General features: G+C 40.0%; 1 protein-coding gene across 1 annotated transcript in view; it reads right to left on the bottom strand.

The window, feature by feature from the left end:
* The window catches only part of LOC109402501 (very long-chain-fatty-acid--CoA ligase bubblegum), a 141,956-nt gene extending 131,465 nt beyond the window's left edge, over positions 1-10,491 (bottom strand). Inside the window, exon 1 of the mRNA XM_029876710.2 lies at positions 9,818-10,491. The gene's annotated coding sequence lies outside the window, so the exon portion shown is untranslated. The remainder of the gene's footprint in view (positions 1-9,817) is intronic.
* Between the last annotated feature and the right edge of the window lie 8,727 nt (positions 10,492-19,218).

Here is a 19,218-nt window from a genome sequence, read left to right as displayed (position 1 = left end):
AAAAATTCAATATTTTCGACCCTATGTCTAAATATTAAGAATGGGGGTGAGATTGGGTCAAGCAAGTTATCGAGTGCACATAACCTTTTAGTTAAGTTTAGTTTAGTTCAACTTGTTATACAGTCCCCATTTGACGTTAAAGAGGTGCCATGTTTACCGTATCTTCATAAAAGCACGCTTTTTTCGAAAATATGTCGAAGAAGTGTCAAGCGGGTGTATTCATACGTTTAGTGCCTAAAATCATTTATAACAATAAACCCATGCGTTTGGACAGCTCCTCTATTAATCGTCTAGCCTTTAGTGTACTGCAATATCGAAAGCCAACAAAATAGACTTAATAGCGTTCTTCATCTCCACTCATTTTTGAAATTTTAAGTAAATATCGTGGTAAGGTAGTGGGATCCAGGAAATACCGGGGCTATAAAATTTTAACCAGTTAACGGTTAACCTGTAATATAGCACAAAGTCGGAAAGCGAACGAACGTCGAATTGTGACATACGAGATTGCTTATTGATTACATATTTAATTTGAACTTTATGAATTAAGAGTGCCATATAAGGATCATTCATAAAATACGTAAAAATACTAATGAAAGAAGAATAAGTCTACCGTTGTGCTAGAACTCATATAAAATTTATTTAAAAAAATCCGTTTAAATGTTATTGCGAGAGAGGGTCTAATAATGTGAAATGTTGTGTAACATAATATTTGAACGACCCTCTATCTTGAGAGTGATTTGCTTTGGCAATATAGAGGCCAATGATCATGTACATAAAAGTTTATAACGGAGGGTTTGGTTAAACATTTCTTATGTAGTATACTAAAAATATCATGTTTTTTTTTCAATCAATATTTTAATGCGTCCCTCCCTCATTGTAATCCCCCCCTCTCCTCTCATGGAGGTTGAAACTTTAAATAATGATGATTATGGTGGCTAAAATGACGATACAACATACAAACGTTATTTTATCAAATTTCAAACATTTTTTCGGTTGTATTAGCCCTTTTAGGTGAATTGATCATCGTTTGAAATTACCTAAGTTTTCATTCGTCATGATTACATTGTATTTTAAGTAGTTTTACTAGATACGATCAATAAAATTAATTTATATTCTTAGATAGGCAACTACGAATACTTTGACCCATTCTCACCCCCTCTAAGGGGTGATTGGGTCAATTTTCAATCATTTGTAGTTTAGTAAGCAATTCATATAATGTGATACTTTCTTGCTAAACTATCATTACCACATAAAAGAGTATACATACCAAATAAAAAGTTATTCCGACTTCAATTGCATTTGTTATTTAACAAACAATCTTTGAGTATCCTTTTCCCATTCTCACCCCCAACGACGGTACTTTGAAAATTCATATATTTTGCTATTACAACATTCACCGTATTTGTAGTTCGCTGTCAAATTTTTAGCTCAATCGCTCATAGGAGAACAAAGTTACAGCAATGCCAAAGTTGGTCATTTTGTATGGAAAACGGCTTTCACTGCTATTTTTATGAACACAGCTGTAGTATTAAGACTTATGTAGTGCGTGTCATGGGCACGCGGCAGGAGATATTTTCGGCTTAGAACACTTTGGAAATTGAAGCGGAAATGCAGCGAAAACGGATCCAGTTCGATCAGTGTGAGCAGGGTTGGATGTAGGGGGGTATGGACATAGGGAACAATCGTTTTGCTCATCGCAATTCAGCTTAGAGGATTCTAAAAGTCGGTACAAGATGGATGCAATGCAATAATACAGTAATCCTCAGCCTGACAATATTCGCGGGCCAAAATTGAACTTTGGAAAGTGTCTGCGGGCCGCAAGTCATTCCAGAGTTTTTTGTCAACGAATTGCAGCATTCCACACATTCGTTTGATGTTTTATAGTATTGAACAAGATCGAAAAGTTAAAATAGATTGTTAACTATTTTCTGGAAACCAGGAATTACAGTCAAGCCTTTTTATGCGGTTTTTATTTACACTATTTTTTTCATCGTCTTATTTTTGCATGATTCGTTGACAAATGGTTTTGAATTGTATCCCCCGCGTAAAAAACCTGGCTGTATGTAGAGCTTTTATTTCAACTGGAAAAATGGAGTCAATGAGAAAAACCAAACTAATAGTGATTTTTTTAAGGTTTCTGGAGTCACTCTCGAGGAACTCTTCGAGAACTATTTTGTAATTTTAGGGTTTTTGGAGGGAATTTCGCAAAATAGAAAACTTCCAACGTTTTTTTTAAATTCTGAAGCGATTCTTTGGTTTATTTTGATTCTAGACGAACATTTGAAAAGGGCCTATCTGCTTTGCGTAAACAAACATGTATTTGCCTCTATAGGGCCTATCTGCATCCACCCACGCACATCAACACCCTTATCAGAAAGAGAGTTCTTCAAGCTATCTGTTAAGGGTGTTGATGTGCGTGGGTGGATGCAGATGGGCCCTACAGAGACAGAAACATATTTGTTTACAAAAAGCAGATAGGCCCTTTTCAAATGCTCGTCTAGAATTGTCTGTAAGAACTCTTAGTCAATTAAAGAAAGATAGACAGAAAAACCACTGAAGAGGAAGGAATCTAGATAAAATTCAAACGAATATCTCCAAATAACTGAAGGTTTTATCACAAACTGGATTTGTAACTTGTAAATTATACAACCAAGTTTCCAATAATGGTGGCTATTCTTAATTAGGGTGATTCACCAATTGTTGAACATTACCCAAATGTTGTACAGTTTCTAAAAGTTTATTATGAATCGAACTTGAGTAATTCTCTCTTAATATTTAATGATGTAGATGCGTAAACGTTACCCGTCATAAGTATAGAATCACAAAAAGTATTGCAACAATATTGCATCACATCGACTCACCTCGATATCTCCAAAAAGGTAATGTCTTCAGCAAAGTTATTCAGAAGCCCAAAACTGCCCATTGATAAGGTCAGCATACGCATCTGCTTATATGTGACCAGTTTTATTGAATACAACACAAGATCTAACCTTTAATTAGATGTTAACGTGGAAAATATAATGAACTTCGAATAATGCATTGCCAAAATTTCAAGTGTGTTGAAAACTACAATGGCGCTTACGTCAACTATGCGAATATGCTCAGAAAAGTAACGACTTTTCTGAAGGTGGCATTTTTGTAGGTATTCTGGTTTTAGAGATATAGGCCTTTTCAGTTCACAGGTCCGTGTATGTCACTGTTTACAACTGCCGAACAAAGACGCAAACGCTGAAATGTCATTTTCATAGGAGAACTGTCAAAGGCCCAAAAATCAGTTGATATTAAACGTTTTCTGATTAGGCCTATATGTAGCGGTGAATCAGGATGATGCCATTTCAAAAAAAGGCACGGATACCGTCTTCAGCCAGAGGCTGTACAGACGGTACAGACTGAACGAAACATAACACTAGACTAGGGACACACGGAGCATGCATCAGTGGATACGGAGAAAAAACTGTTCTCATGAAAAGTTTCATCGCCCGGAGCGGGAATCGAACCCTCCACCCCACAGCATGGTGCGATTAGAAGCTTGGTGACCCTAACCGCATGGCTACGAGACCCCACAATTTTTGCCATACTTTTCGTGAATCTATACTTATGATGGGTAGTGTACATGTTTGCAACGATGTTACACCAATTTAGTTACAAAATTATACATGATACGAAAACTGCACAATTCGTAAGACTAATTTTAAGAAATTGCTGTTACGAAATAAGCCTTACTGGCAATCGACCACAAATATCAAAGTCACACTTTTGTTACAACAACTGGAACATTTTCATTGTATTTTTTTTTTTTTATTTCACTTTCATTATGTATCCATGATCAAATTGCTGAACACTGGTATAACCTGAACTGTTATCATGACTGCCAGATTTATTCTTCACCTTCACTTCTAATCGTGCATTTCAAGCAGTTTCAGCTTCCTTCCAGGGATGTTACAGAGGGTTTCAGAAACGTTCCAGAGGTTTTCGAGGGATTTCAAGGGCGTTCCAGGGCTGTTCCAGAGAGATTGAGACAGATAAGGGGGCCCAGGAGTGTTTCAGGTTATTCCAAGGGCGCTAAAGGGGGCTTCAGGAGCGATCCAGAGGTTTTCAAGGGATTTTAGGGGCGTTTCAAGGGTGTTCAAGGGGGTTAAAGAGGTCCTTGGTACTAGGTACTAGGTACAAAATACGAGAGACCCGGAAAAATTCCACCCGATTGAAAAATTTTCGGATGTCGGGTCAAATTGTATTGAATGTTAAACCATCATCGGATTACTGTGGTGGTCCACAATATGAAAACCCAAAAATTCGAAAAATTTCAAGTCTTACCTCCAAAATTAGTTGTTTTAGACTCACAGAAGCTACAGGGGGTGGCTAAAATGTTTGAGATGGGTAACTTTTTTATGCAATTCAGTATCATGATTTACATTTTATCTAACTCAATTTGGTATCATAATGGCTATTTTACCCGAACTGGTTCATTATGCAACTGAAATGAGTTGCATAATGAAAAATAGTTGTATAATGTTCATAATGCATAATGAATATTATGCAACTCAAATGAGTTGCATTATGAAAAAATCATTGCATAAAATTTTGTATGGAACTCGTTGCAAAACTCGATTTTTTCAGCACTCTTCGTATTTATCCAACTCGGCGAGCCTCGTTGTATAAATGTACGACTCGTGCTGAAAAAATCAACTTTTTGCAACTCGTTACATAAATAACTATTTCTCTCACAAAAAAGTTCAACATGCTGTAACTTTTCATAGAGTGCATCAAAAATTCTCAAATTTTGACTGTTTGTCAACCTATTATATACAAATTTGAGCTCGATTGGATAATCTGTCGCGAAGCTAGAACAGTTTTCGTAAAACACTATTTTTTAGACAACTAATTTTTGAGCTGTAATATCTCGGAGACCAGTGAAACGAATTGAATGAAATTTTGAGCGATTATCAACAATATATTAATGACTCACTCAAAGTGCAAATTTTCGGTAATACCAATCCGTTTGGTCAATTATGAATTTCAAAAAACTCAACGTGTATATGTACAGATGGGTAAATTATTGGTTAAATCTGTACATATGTACGTTAAGTTATTTGAAATTCATAATATATTAATGCTTGAAAATGAGTCAAATTTACAATACCGCACAAAAAATACTGAGTGTGTTCTTCCTTTAATCTAAATGGGCCCTAATATATCTTATTATAGATAACTAAAGAACAAAAGTAGAAAAAAATAAAATTTAATGACATGGATCTGAAAAATTTACATTTTTCGAGAAAGATCCTGAAAGTGCTAATCCATCATAACTTTTTTGTGGATGACTATATGCCAAACAACTTAGTCGAAGACTGCAAAATTATCCGACACCTGTTAAAAAAAGGTATACCCTAGATAAAGTAAGCCAAAACTTTATCGATGTTTTTCCAGTACATGTAAAGGAATAATACCAATAATGAAATCCCAATGCTTCGCCTCATTTTGCCTAGGGTATAACTTTTTTCACAAGCGTCGGATCACTTTGCGGTCTTGGACAAAGTTGTTTGACATATAGTCATGAGCGCGCTCTTAGACTTGAACAATTTCTTTCAAACTTTGAACGTAGCTTCTGGGAGTCTTAAACAACTGATTTTGGAAGACTTGGATTTTTTCGAATTTTTGGTTTTTCATATAGGGTATTGTACCATTTGGGCAGGTGTACCTATTTTGGGCAATTGTCGCTATAACTAAGTCAATTTCAAACCGATTGATTTGAATTTATGTACAGAGTTAGATACTGTACGTGCCCAATTCTGGACAAAATTTCAAACCAATCGGTTAGAAATTGACTTAGTTATAGCGGCAAGTGCCCAAAATAGGAACACCTGCCCAAATGGTACAAGACCCTATGTGTGAGTGTGAGCCACTTTACTGTTGGGTCTATGTTGAGTTTGGTGGCCAAAATAAAACAGGTCAATAACAGGCATATGTCGGGTTATACGTCATCAATCGCGACAAGCTTGGGCCGTTCAACAATAAGCGAGAATCGAACAAAATCAGGATGTGCTACTTTAACGAAGCATTCAACAGACTTCCGATACAAATTTTCCCTTCTTCTTCTTCTTCTTCTTTCTGGCTCTACGTCCGCACTGGGACTTGGCCTGCCTCGCTTCAACTTAGTGTTCTTTGCGCACTTCCACAGTTATTAATTGAAGGGCTTTCTTTGCCTGCCATTGCATGAATTTGTATATTGTGAGGCAAGCACAATGATACTCTATGCCCAGGGAGTTGAGAAAATTTTCCCGACCGGAACGGGAATCGAACCCGCCGTCTCCGGATTGGCGATCCATTGCCTTAACCACTAGGCTAACTGGAGACCCAAATTTTCCCTTAGAAAATGGAATTTAAGGGGATCTAACATCAATGGGAAGTATTAGAAGTGAGTTTATGTAGACGTTCACTGGATATTTTTCAACTATACAGTGGAATTGGGTTGTTTAGTGAATAAAATAATGCTTTTTTCTATAGCCTAATCGAAAGAGCTCATTTTTCTGAGTATAACGTGATTTTATTGGATTTCAATACCTTTATTTTGATAATTAAAATAACAAAACAGTTTTAATTTTTGTGGATAAAATGACAGTTCAATCGATAAAATGACAGTTCTACCCGAACAAAAAAAAATCCCCATACAAACTTTAAATGCATTTTAAAAATAGTTCCTGGACTCCAAAAATTATGAAATTTTGGATTTCGACTAATTTTTGGGCGGAGAATCTGATTATGAAATAATCTTGATACCCCTAAAGAACCCAATTATGTACGGAAAGACAAATGAAAACAAAAATATCCGTACTAACCGTCCAACAATTGGCGAATAATCCTACGTTTTTGGAAAAAGTCTCAGGAGTTTTCTCAGTTAGTTCATCTTAGCCATTTTTTGTAAAACTTTATGGAAATATCGCAAGGTAAATTTTGCCCAATCCCTGAAATTTTAGTGGAATTCCGAAAGCAACTTTTGGCAACACCTTCTTTCAAAAAGCATTGTAGGTAAACAATGTAGACGAATTTTTTGAACAGTTTTCTGAAGGAAATATATAATTTATAATTTCTTTAATTTTATGAATAAACTTAAAAAAAGTTGTTTCCTCATCTGTATAGCCTTTTAACCACTGCGTCCATTATTTAGGAATACAGGTATTCTTCGATATAACCAAAAGGAAACAGAGGTTATCTATTTTCCGACGTTTCGGCGCAATGTATTTTGCCTTCTTCTTGGGATCATAGAGTTCTGTTTTTTGTCATTGTCTGTTTAATTTCTACATAAAATTGTCCTATTTTTGTTCGTCGCATCACGTTGAAGTTCAAGTTCACTCACTGCTTCGGTAGACAGTCTACCGAAGCAGTGAGTGAACTTGAACTTCAACGTGATGCGACGAACAAAAATAGAACAATTTTATGTAGAAATTAAACAGACAATGACAAAAAACAGAACTCTATGATCCCAAGAAGAAGGCAAAATACATTGCGCCGAAACGTCGGAAAATAGATAACCTCTGTTTCCTTTTGATTTGAGGGACTGCAAGCCAAACCATATTTGATAGAAAACTTTACAGTCGATAAATCAAGATTACTTCGATATAACGTACCCTCGATATAGCGTACCCTCGATATAGCGAATTCGATATAACGTACATTTTGCTTCGATATAACGTACAAAGAGATAACTTTTTTGTACGTTATATCGAAGAGTACCTGTATTGTGGTATGACCCATATTTGATTGATGTTGATGGTTGATGTAACACCTGATCCCAACTAGGCACAACTCGTTTTGTAAAGTTTATTACCCTGTTGGGATTACTTCTCCAAATTTTCAAGGGCTCTAGAAACCCTTTACCAGATATCGCCAATCTGTGATGGTACAGCACTCCGCAGTTGCAGAGTAAATGCTTGGCAGTTTCGTTTTCCGTTTGACAGAAACGACACTCGGAGGATTGGATTTTTCCAATCTTACTTAGATGATATTTACTCGGGCAGTGGCCAGTCATCAGACCGGTAATTACCCTGAGATCTCTTTTGTTTAGATTCAGTATGGACCTGGCTTTTTCTGCACTGGGTTTCATGAACCTTTTTGCTTGCTTGGATGTATCCGTGGCATTCCAATTAGATTCTACCGTGGACATTTCCCAAGTTTTGAATTTCATCCGAAGAGCACACTCAGGAACTCCACAGAAAGGTTCAGGGCCTACAAAGCTTGATGCCGCACCCTGTCTAGCTAAATTGTCGGCGTTTTCATTTCCCAGAATTCCACAATGACCGGGCACTCAGTATAAAGTTACTTCGTTCCTACTGGCCAATTGCTTCAGAGAAATAAAGCATTCCCACACTAGCTTTGATTGACACGTGAAAGCTTTTAGCGCATTTCTGTCGCCTGACTGTCCGAAAAAATACAGATCTTGGCAAACCTATAATTTCTTTTCAGACAAATGTTGGCACACTATAGAATGGCTTGAACTTCCGCTTGAAATACAGTGGGACTGCATCCCATTGGTATAGCCTTCCTGATACCGGGGCCAAAAACACCAGCTTCAGTATTTTCTCCCATCTTGGACCCATCAGTTTAAAATACAATAGAACCTAGACGTAAACTTGGCCCACCAGCATCCCAAACAGAGGGACATGGACAAGAAATATATTCAAAAAGTAAGCCCCCAGATTTGTCTATGATATTACATAAATTTTTCTTGAAGAATTCTTGCAGCAAATTCAATTCAAATTGCAATTCAAAAGCAGTTCGTAGGCCGCACAAAACTTACTTGAGGGCCGCAGTTTGATCATTGCCCTAATAGCACTGCACATCAATTCGTAAATAATCCACAATTTCGTCCGAGTGGCCGATAATTGTGTGACGTGCTGGCTAATCTCGCTCTCGCATAGTCAACAAAAACATCGACATTTTATTTATTTTTTTTTTTAATATATAAGAAACTAGCTGTCCCGGCAAACTTTGTCTTGCCGTCTTGTGGTGGTTTGACAACTGTTGATCTCGAAATAGCATCGCACTCTAGATTGATTTTATTTCGGTCGTGTTGATTTCCTTCCCAGCTCATGGAAAATCAGTTCTTTATCAATTTGGTTACTTTTCTAGTTGATTTTCGTAACTTTTTATACATATAAACACAGCCACCATGAATACGAATTTAACCATGCAAGAGTCATCCTGATCGGTTCAGCCGTTCGTGAGTTTTGTTGCCTCAAAGGGACTTCAAACTCATTTTTATATATATAGACTATAGGACAAATCCGGTGATTCACATATTAAAAAAAAACTTCAACTCATTTGGTTTTTCTTCACTATGTTCAAACTTGAAACTGAATAATATGTTTTTCTAGGTATCAATGCCATCGATTATTATGTTGTTTGTATTCTTTGGTTTGGTTTTGGTGATTACACACACTCTGATTAGCATATTATGATTTTTTGTGTTCAGCGCGAATTCCTACTACTAAACGCGCCGCTACCTTACCCTACAGATGAATGGGTCTTTAGTTAGCGTTCGTACGACCCTCCTGAGAGGGAAAATAGGGTTTATTGTATTTTTGCTTCTTTTACGATTTACATACGTCCACAAAAAATAAGGTCACAAACGCACCAACACACTAGCGCAGCGACGAACGTCGTCGCCAAATTTGCCCCAGTTCAGTGCCCTTGCTTCCGCGTGGTATTCGCACACAACCGAACCCCATGCTTTGAGTCCCAACGAGAGACCCCGTCGTATAAACCAGGCTACTACACGTTATTATTACATGCAAAGAAGAATAAAGAATAACCTACATACCTTGCCGTCGAACAACCACACCACCGCCAGCCCAATTGGACAACAACGTGTTTACGACGCTATTTTTTTTGCGTTCACGACTCACACAAAACAAGGTTAACGGCTAACTTCCAGCTCACTGAAGGAAACTGACCTCCGCCGAAAGCAGCCCAACACGCCACTAAACAGCAGATTTGTTTAATCGTTTTATTAGACAATCAGCACTTTTTCACGGAACGCTACACTACGAGGATAAACTCTTCGCAAATAATGATAAAAGTAAAAACACTGACAACCCTTATCAGCTTGTAATTTCTTCACAAAAGCCCACGGACAACACACATCGACGGTGACGACGACGACGGCGTTCTAATAGGGATGCACCTCGCGGAAACTATTTGAGCGGGAGATACCCTCGCGAGCAGAACTAACGACGCGACCACGATGATAACGCGGAAACTAAACGCCAAACGGGATTATCATCTGCTGCACACTTCCACACCAACTAAAACACTAACAACATTGAATTTTAGCAGAAAACAAAACCCGGCGCGGCGTGTGACACTTGAGAGCAAAACTTTCTGTTTCTGCGCCACTCTCTCTACCTCTCTACTCGGACGACGGGGACGATGATGACGGTTCAGACGCGCCAGAATGTGCGATTGTTCGTTTGATCGCGCACGGGTTGCGAGTGGAACTAAAGTTGGCCACCACCGCGCACTAATGCGGCCTACTACCCTGCCTACAACAGCAGCGGCTTGTGATTCGCGCTCAGCTCAGCTCAGCATCCACCACACCACACGGTTGAGAGGCTTGCTTTGGTTCCCTTTCGATTTGATGTTCTCAGATCGGAGCCCAAGCGGTAATGAAGAAGATTTTAGTCTCTCATCGTCAAATGGACGCACATGGTTGGATATTAGGTATTCGCGGAGAGTGGAGTGATCGAATATCTATCAGAGCGATTGATTTTCAAGCGATCTTTCCGAGTCGTCTGTGAGTGTATTTCACTTTCTAGTTCGCCAATCTGTTGAACAAAACTTCATTAGGCTAGATCAGGTAATATGAGAAGAATGGTATAGGTACACCATCGGATAACGTGTGATAACTCTATAGCAGCACGAGCGAATCTTCTCGAAGAGAAACAGATGCTTTATTTTGCCAAGGTTTACCATATGGTAAGCCATCCAGATACGTTTTGAGTCACGTTCTAATTCTCAGAGTAAACTCTGTCGACTAGTAGTCACGCAAAGTTGGCTGAATTACATGGTGCCACAGCTTTTTTTATTCTGATGGTTTCTTTTTTTATATTTATTTATCTAGTCAAAATCAGGCACCCAAAAGACTTAGTTACTTAGTTTTGATTAAATATTGTATAATGGTCTCGCTAGCAGTACAATTTGCGTTTAGCTTAAATCAGAGCTTCAATGCATACCTACCTTGATACCTTGTTGGCTACAAAGTAACTTTACTCCAATGCCGAGCGTATAGTAGAGCACCATCTTCGTCGGTCTTGGGCGATGTTCCTCCAGTTTCCCCGAACGTGTAGGGATCGTAGATCTTCTTCAACCGCGTGCAGCCAGCGAGTTCGCGGCCGCCCACGAAGTCGCCTACCTCTACCGGGTTCTCTGCTGAATATTGTTTTCGCTATTCTTTCTTCCGACATTCGCACTACGTGTCCAGCCCACTGAAGTCTGCCGTATTTTATACGTTTCACAATATTCGCATCTTCGTACACTTGGTACAACTCGTGATTCATGCGTCTGCGCCACACTCCATTTTCTTGTTTCCCACCGAGAATTGTCCGCAGCACTTTGCGCTCAAAAACTCCAAAAGCTTTTCGGTCTACCTCCTTTAACGTCCACGCTTCGTGACCGTAGAGGGCAACCGTGAAGAATCAGAGTCTTATACAGAGCGAATTTTGTTTGCGTTTGCAAGTTACGGGACCTAAGCTGGCTACGCAATCCGTAAAAGGCCCTATTCGCAGCTGCAATACGCCTTTTCACTTCACGGGAAACGTCATTGTCACATGTCACAAGTGTTCCAAGATAAACAAATTCTTCAACAACTTCAAACACTTCCCCATCAATCACTACCTCAGCACTAACACCACTAGGCCTGCTTCTGTCTCTACCCGCTATCATGTACTTCGTCTTGGTAGAGTTAATCGTCAAGCCTATCCTCGCTGTCTCTCTCTTCAGAGGAGCATAAGCTTCCTCCACTGCCCTACGATCGATGCCGATGAGATCAATATCGTCCGCAAAACCGAGGAGCATGTGCGACCGTGTGATGATAGAGCCATTCCTCTGCACGTTGACCTCCTAATCGCTCCTTCGAGTGCAATGTTGAACAATAAATTTGAAAGAGCATCCCCCTGCTTCAATCCATCCAAGGTCACAAACGACGTAGACACTTCGTCCGCGATCCGAATACTTGATTTTGGTCCATCCAGCGTTGCGCGTATCAGCCTAATTAGTTTCGCCGGAAAACCATGTTCTGACATTATCTGCCAAAGCTCATTTATTTTCACTGAATCGTACGCTGCTTTAAAATCAATGAACAGATGGTGAGTCTGCAAGTTATATTCCCGAAATTTATCTAGGATCATCCGCAGGGTAAACATTTGATCCGTCGTTGATCGGCCCTCACGAAAACCAGCCTGGTATTCGCCGACGAAGGACTCCTCAAGAGGTCGCAGTCTGTTGAACAGGACACGCGACAGTATCTTATACGCCGAATTTAAAAGGGTAATCCCTCTGTAATTGGCACACTCCAGTCTGTGCCCTTTCTTGTAGATTGGGCATATGAGGCCATCCAACCAACTGGTGGGCAATTCTTCATCCTCCCAAATCTTTATAATAATCTGGTGGATTGATTGATGTAGCTGCTCGCTTCCGTGCTTAAGAAGTTCGACCGGGATCTCGTCCTTCCCAGCAGCCTTGCTGTTCTTCAGCTCCTTAAGGGCCTTTTTAACCTCATCCAGTGTTGGTGGTTCCACTGCTTGACTGTCATCCATTATGTTAATCCTATTCCTGGGTGCTCCTTCGCTGCTACCATTCAACAAATCTTCGAAGTGCTCCTTCCACCTGGCTGCCACCATTGTTTTGTCTGTCAGCAAATTTCCTTCCCGGTCATTGCACATGGCGGGCACTGGCGCAGTCTTGTGCCGCGCGCCATTGACAGTTGCATAAAATCTCCGCATATCGTTCCTGTCCATACTTTCCTGCGCTTCAGCAATAACACTCTCTTCGTGTTGCCGTTTTTTTCTGCGGTGGATTCGTTTTTCTTCTGCTCTTGCAACCCTGTACCGCTCTCTGTTCTGCCGGGTACCGGCCACTAGCATTCGACTTCTGGCGGCATTCTTTTCGTTCGTCGCTCGTTGGCAGTCCTCGTCAAACCAACCATTACGTTGGCGTCGCTGAGCGGTACCAATCACCTCTTGCGCTGTTGTTGTCACTGCTTCGTGGATACTTCCCCACAAGCTGTTGACATCTCCAGATCCGTTGGTCTCTCCTATCCTCTCGTCTAGCTTCTGATGGTACTGTGCAGCAACCCCTTCGGCTGACAAGCGCTGGATATTGAAACGCATCGTCCTGTTGTTTCTTGAACTCGTGACGCTGGATAATCGCGCCCGAATTTTAGCGGCTACAAGATAATGATCCGAGTCGATGTTCGGGCCTCTGTAGGACCTCACATCTATGACGTCCGAGAAATGTCGCCCGTCGACCAGCACGTGGTCTATCTGGGAGCAAGTGTCACCACTCGGGTGTCGCCAGGTGTGTTTTCGGATATTCTTACGTGCGAAGTAGGTACTGCTGATTGCCATCCCTCTAGCAGCAGCGAATGTCACAAGGCGCAGACCATTATCGTTGGTAACAGAATGAAGGCTTTCCGTTCCAATGACAGGCCGAAAGAAACTTTCTCTGCCGATCTGCGCATTTGCATCTCCGATGACTATTTTGACATCTTGTTTTGGGCACTCTCCGTAGGCCTTATCAAGGCTCTCATAGAACTCATCCTTCATGTCATCGGGTTTGTCGTTCGTTGGCGCATAGATGCTGATCAGGCTATAGTTGAAGAACTTGCCTGTTTCGGCCGGAAAACGCGCGAAGGGATACGTACCGTGCCGATACTGTCTGAGGTGAAACTTGATCAACAGAAGAAACCTCTTCTTGTAAAATATTGTTTTCCTCACTAAGCCTCAGACCGATTGCTCTAATGGTTTGAGAGCGTAAGGTTACTGAGGGAGTTTTGGATTAAATATTTTACAAGTTCCAAGTGAACTTGTTGGGTAAGATTCCAAAAACCTAAGGGCTGGTTACTTGCAGCAGAAGTCCTGGCCTCTTTAGAGAGTTTGGTAACTACCTTGAACAAGAGTCGTCTTGACGAGGGACGGATAACTTTCTGAATGAAACACTAAATTTCAACTGACCTCTCTTCATATATTTCAAACATCCTTATATACTAGGCCTATGTCTAAAAGAATGACGTATTATCATATTATTTGCATTTCTCTATCATGTGCGGTACCTGCGTTTGCCCGTTGCAGTAGGGTCAAGATTAGGGCCCTATCTTTATCAGTTGTTATTTTTTCTCTGTCCTTTTCGTCTACTTCTACAGAGGCGACAGTCTCTTGTAATGACTAATCCTACAATGTTGAGGTGATAGATAGACTGATAATTGCGTCGGGTAGACCCGTCTGCGTCATAAATGAAAAATCTTGAAAAATTAATTATATTGCGTTTGTAACACCGGCTCCTGTAAATGGACTAATTTACACAAATAATAAGCAATATCTGATAAAAGAGAAAGTATTTCAAACAAATCTGATTTTTCAAATGTATTTAAATATGTGATTGTTTTGTGTATCTGTTTAAAATGTGAAAAGCATTTTTTTTTTTAAATCGTTATACTACTACGTGAGGATACATCCCCGGGGGAAGTCGCACACCGGGTACATCTGGTTTGTCTTCCACTGCTGCCTGGGATGGACTGGATGGTCCTGGGTTGGCCTTGTTATCATAATCAGTGGTCATGTTATCATAATCAGTGGTCGCCGTCCTGTTGATGTTTCTGAGGGTGTTGCGATGTGTCAAGAAGGTAGTTAGCGAATCCCAAAACGAGGCAAGGAGTTGCCAGCCGAATCCATATATTTCATAGAGGATGCGTCCATGCATCAATGTGTCGATGATAAACTTGAAGAATCGTCCGATCATATATAGACCGATAGCTGTCGATGTTACATTGCCTATCCATGTGGACCAAGATATCAATTTACTCCAGTATTTGTTGACCACGTTGTCGATTATTTTCTCAGAAACCAAAGCATCAAAATAAAATCCCTGTCGGTTTGGTGTTTGTCCTGCTAATAGTCTGTGAACAACATTTGATGCTATTCTACGGTCTCCTTGGTCGTAGATCATGGTTTTCATTTTCTGTAAACTTTCACTGTCGTATACTCCACTTTCCATTAGGTTGGGTAGAGGAGTGTAGGTCCATTTGGTGATGATATCGCTGGTGAGTTTATGGGGTGCAACTGTTTCTCTCATCCTGCCATCAGTGGTATACCAGCGTCCTCCGATTTGAAATTTGGCCGGAAGTAATGGTGTACAGTCGATCTCGGTTCCTCGTAATTGTAGTGTACGTGTAACTGGTGCTAAAAACATTGTCTGATTCCCAAACTTCACCGGAATCTCTTGATAACATATTTCTGACTCTATTGGTTTGACATAGACCGGTTTGCATTCGAGAACATGCAGCACTTCACCGGCAACTACTGCTGTGAATCCTGATCTCTTCATGATGGTATTCACGAATTCAGTTGGATTAAGTCGGGCTAATGTAAGTTTCGTCTCCATTAGCGCCTTATCAATTTTGCACATCTCCACCATTACTGAATTATACACATCATCTAGCTTCTGTCCTATGTAGTTTTCCACCAGTGTTATTTTGGAGTTAAAGTAAGTGAAAATATCATGATTCCTGGCATTGGTGGGTTTCTTATGGAATGGTGTTGAAAATCCAACTGATTCTAGTATAAATATTCTCGGGTGATCAGTTTTATAACCCTGGTATCCACATATTTTCGATGTTCCTTTCGTTCGAATGGAAAACAAGTGGGAATCTGATATTGACGTATACACGGCAGGGTTATCCTTTCGTTGGGTATCGATATTAATTGTTTTATTTACAGATCCTTCGAATATAACTTCGAACTCTGTATCTTCGCACCTTTGATTCAAACTGATATCCCAGGTAGAATACCCATCCTCGGAATCTAAACATTTGCCATGAGAATATGGACATACTACACCATGTCTGAGAATGATTTGATCATTTTCTGTATCAATCATGGCTTCATAATTATAAAGTGAAATTTCATATTCGTAATACACCAGTGCGTTAGTCCATGTATATTCCGGTGTTCTGTAAGTTCCTCCACTGCATGAACTGGACCGGATACTGCCAATAATCAATGTTTCACCTCTGGTGGTACTATTCCTCTTTAGCTCACCAATCCGCTTGTCATGCGTAAGAGCTAATGCTCCTAGTAAGTGTGTCGTTTTACATTCTTCAGAAGTGAATTCCTTTACGATGTAGGAGTAGCTATGCTCGTAGTCTGAAATGTGTGAGTGCATGCCGCAGTATCGTATTGATCTTTTGAGGATCACCTTGCACTGATAGACCATTACCGAACTTTTGGTACTTCTTTGAAGAACTTGTATGGGAACTTCGGTTATTGACAAGTTCTTAATAGCAGGTAGGCAAGATGAAACATCTGTTAAAGAATAACTGGTCATATTGACCTCGGGACTAGCGCAATCATAACCTATCAGTCCTGACGTTTCCAAACCCAATATCGCGCAGATGAGATAGAAGAATGCTAACATAGTGAAGGTCCACATTGGTGTTCTTATTCTTGTCTTTCTTCTGGGTTTGTAAGAGTTTTGAGCATTAAGTTTATCTCTTATTTGCTTCACCTTATCAATGTCAATTTTCTGCCGCTTACCCCAGTTGGAAAAGTTTATATCAGCTTTCGTGATAATGGAAAGATTTTCGTCCATCTCGGTTATCTCCTTTTCTGGGTTTATAATCAGTTGTTTGGAGTCGAAACAAGATCCTACTCTTGTCTTGCAACTGTTCAATGACGATTTCTCATCACGATGATGATGCAACCTTGCAAGTTGAGATGTGGTCTTGGGTTGCTTAGGTGTTTTTTCCGTTGAAGATGAGTCACCTTTCACATCTAAAATTGCAACGTTACTCGATGCTCGTGTATAGGATCCTTTTGAAGTTTCTATATCGACAGATCTCACTTGTCCGTCTTGAGCCGTGTGTACCTTGACCACTCTTCCTTTCAACCATTCACCTTGTGGAAGACTTTTATCGGTGATAACAACAATGTCATCTACCTTTATAGGTTCCACCTTGTCGGTCCACTTATTTCTTTTAATGATGGTAGGTAGATACTCCTTTCTCCATTTATCCCAGAAGTACTGTGAATAATGTTGAACAAGCCTATAGTCCTGCTTACTTAGGCTGTTGCTGGATAGTGAAAGTGGTGGGACGTATTCGCCTGCACGTAGAATCAAGAAATGAAAAGGAGTTAGAGGCTCGTCATTAGGATTGTCTAATGGTATATGGGTGAGCGGTCTTGAATTCAATATATATTCGGCCTGGATAAGTGATGATCTTAATACTTCGACTGATGGAAGACGATCTTTTCTGGCGTGTAGCATGTTATTTAAACAGTTTTTAATTATGCGAATAAGTCGTTCCCAAGATCCTCCGAAGTGGGGTGCCACGGGTGGATTAAATCTCCATTTAATTTCCATTGCTGCAGCTTGCCGTTCTCCCATGATGTCGTTTATCTCCTTGATTAATATCTGCATTTGTTTGTTTGCACCAACAAAATTTGTGCCGTTATCACTGTAGAGATGCGAAATTTTTCCTCTTCTATTCTGGAAATTCCGCAGGCACATAATAAATGCATCAGTAGTCATGTTTTCTGCAAGTTCAATATGACTTGCCCGAGTCGTCATGCATGTAAATATAACTCCCCATCTTTTTTCCACAGATCTATGGACCCTAACTTCTATCGGTCCGAAGTAGTCCACTCCAGTATGAGTAAAAGTGGGATTCATTAGACTCAAACGACAATCAGGTAATGCGGCCATTTGTGGATGTGCAGGTATAGCTTTCCTAATCTTGCATACCTGGCAGTTGCTCTTGATATTTTTCAATAGTGCCCGAGACTTAATTACCCAATACTTCTGATACACTGCTGCCAAAACTGCTTCATCGGTTTGATGCAGAAATTTCTCGTGGTATCTTTGCATGATGAGTCTAGTGATGTGGTGTTTATAAGGTAGTATAAATGGTTGTCGAGTAGTTTCTGGTACGATGTTCGTTTGACTCAAACGGCTGCAAAATATCATTACACCTCGTTCGTTTAATGCTGGCGTGAGGCAGGCAATTTTGCTGCGTATTGTCAGCCTACCGTTTTTAGTCAAATCTTTCATCTCTTCGGTGAAAACATCCCATTGTGCCTTTCGTATCAGTATTTGTTCCGCTACCTCTCTGTCGTCATCACTAATATGTTTCTGGAAGTTTTTCTTATCTTTGACCCAGTCCACGAATTTCTTTATCACGCACATTCGGTTAAGCAACTTGGCCCAACGAGAATATCGGATTTCTTCGATAAAGTCAAGATCTGCTTCATCCGATGTGTGAAACATAAGAGTGACATCTCTAAGTTCCTCCGTTGTATTTCGTGAAAATCTGGAGCTTGGCCAACATGATTCTGGATCCTTAAGAAATTTTGGCCCTGAAATCCACTTAGAATTTTTCACCATTTTTGTGCCTTCATCAGCTGGATTCATTTCCGTAGGAACATATCGCCAGCATCGTTGTTGTATCAAGTAGTTCTCCGATGCGATGTGCTACAAACTGCTTGTAGTTTCTGTGATCTGAATTAATCCAAGAAAGCACAGTTTGTGAATCGGACCAAAATATGGTTCTATCCGGCCTTTTCCGTAATTCCTTATGGATAGTTTCTGCCAATCTGGTTCCAAGAATGGCTGCCATAAGTTCTAGTCTTGGAATTGATAACTTTCTAATCGGTGCTACTCTTGATTTGGCTGATAGCAATCTTACACTTGTTGTATTATTTAGTTTATCAATTCCTCTAACGTATATGGTAGCACAAAAGGCGTATTCTGATGCATCAACAAACACATGGAGTTCAAATCTCCGGCTTTGTTTATCCATAATACATCTGTTGATTACAATAGTTTTTGCAGATTCAATTAGGCTGAGCCAATGTTTCCATCTTTTGTACAAATGATCCGAAATGTCTTCATCCCAGTTGGAAGACTCCTTATGCATTTCTTGCATTATGATTTTACCATGAATGGTAAGATGTG

The sequence above is a fragment of the Aedes albopictus genome, chromosome 2, assembly GCF_035046485.1.
Source record: "Aedes albopictus strain Foshan chromosome 2, AalbF5, whole genome shotgun sequence".
In the NCBI taxonomy this organism is placed as follows: Eukaryota; Metazoa; Arthropoda; class Insecta; order Diptera; family Culicidae; genus Aedes; species Aedes albopictus.
This window is presented reverse-complemented; position numbering and strand designations above follow the sequence as displayed.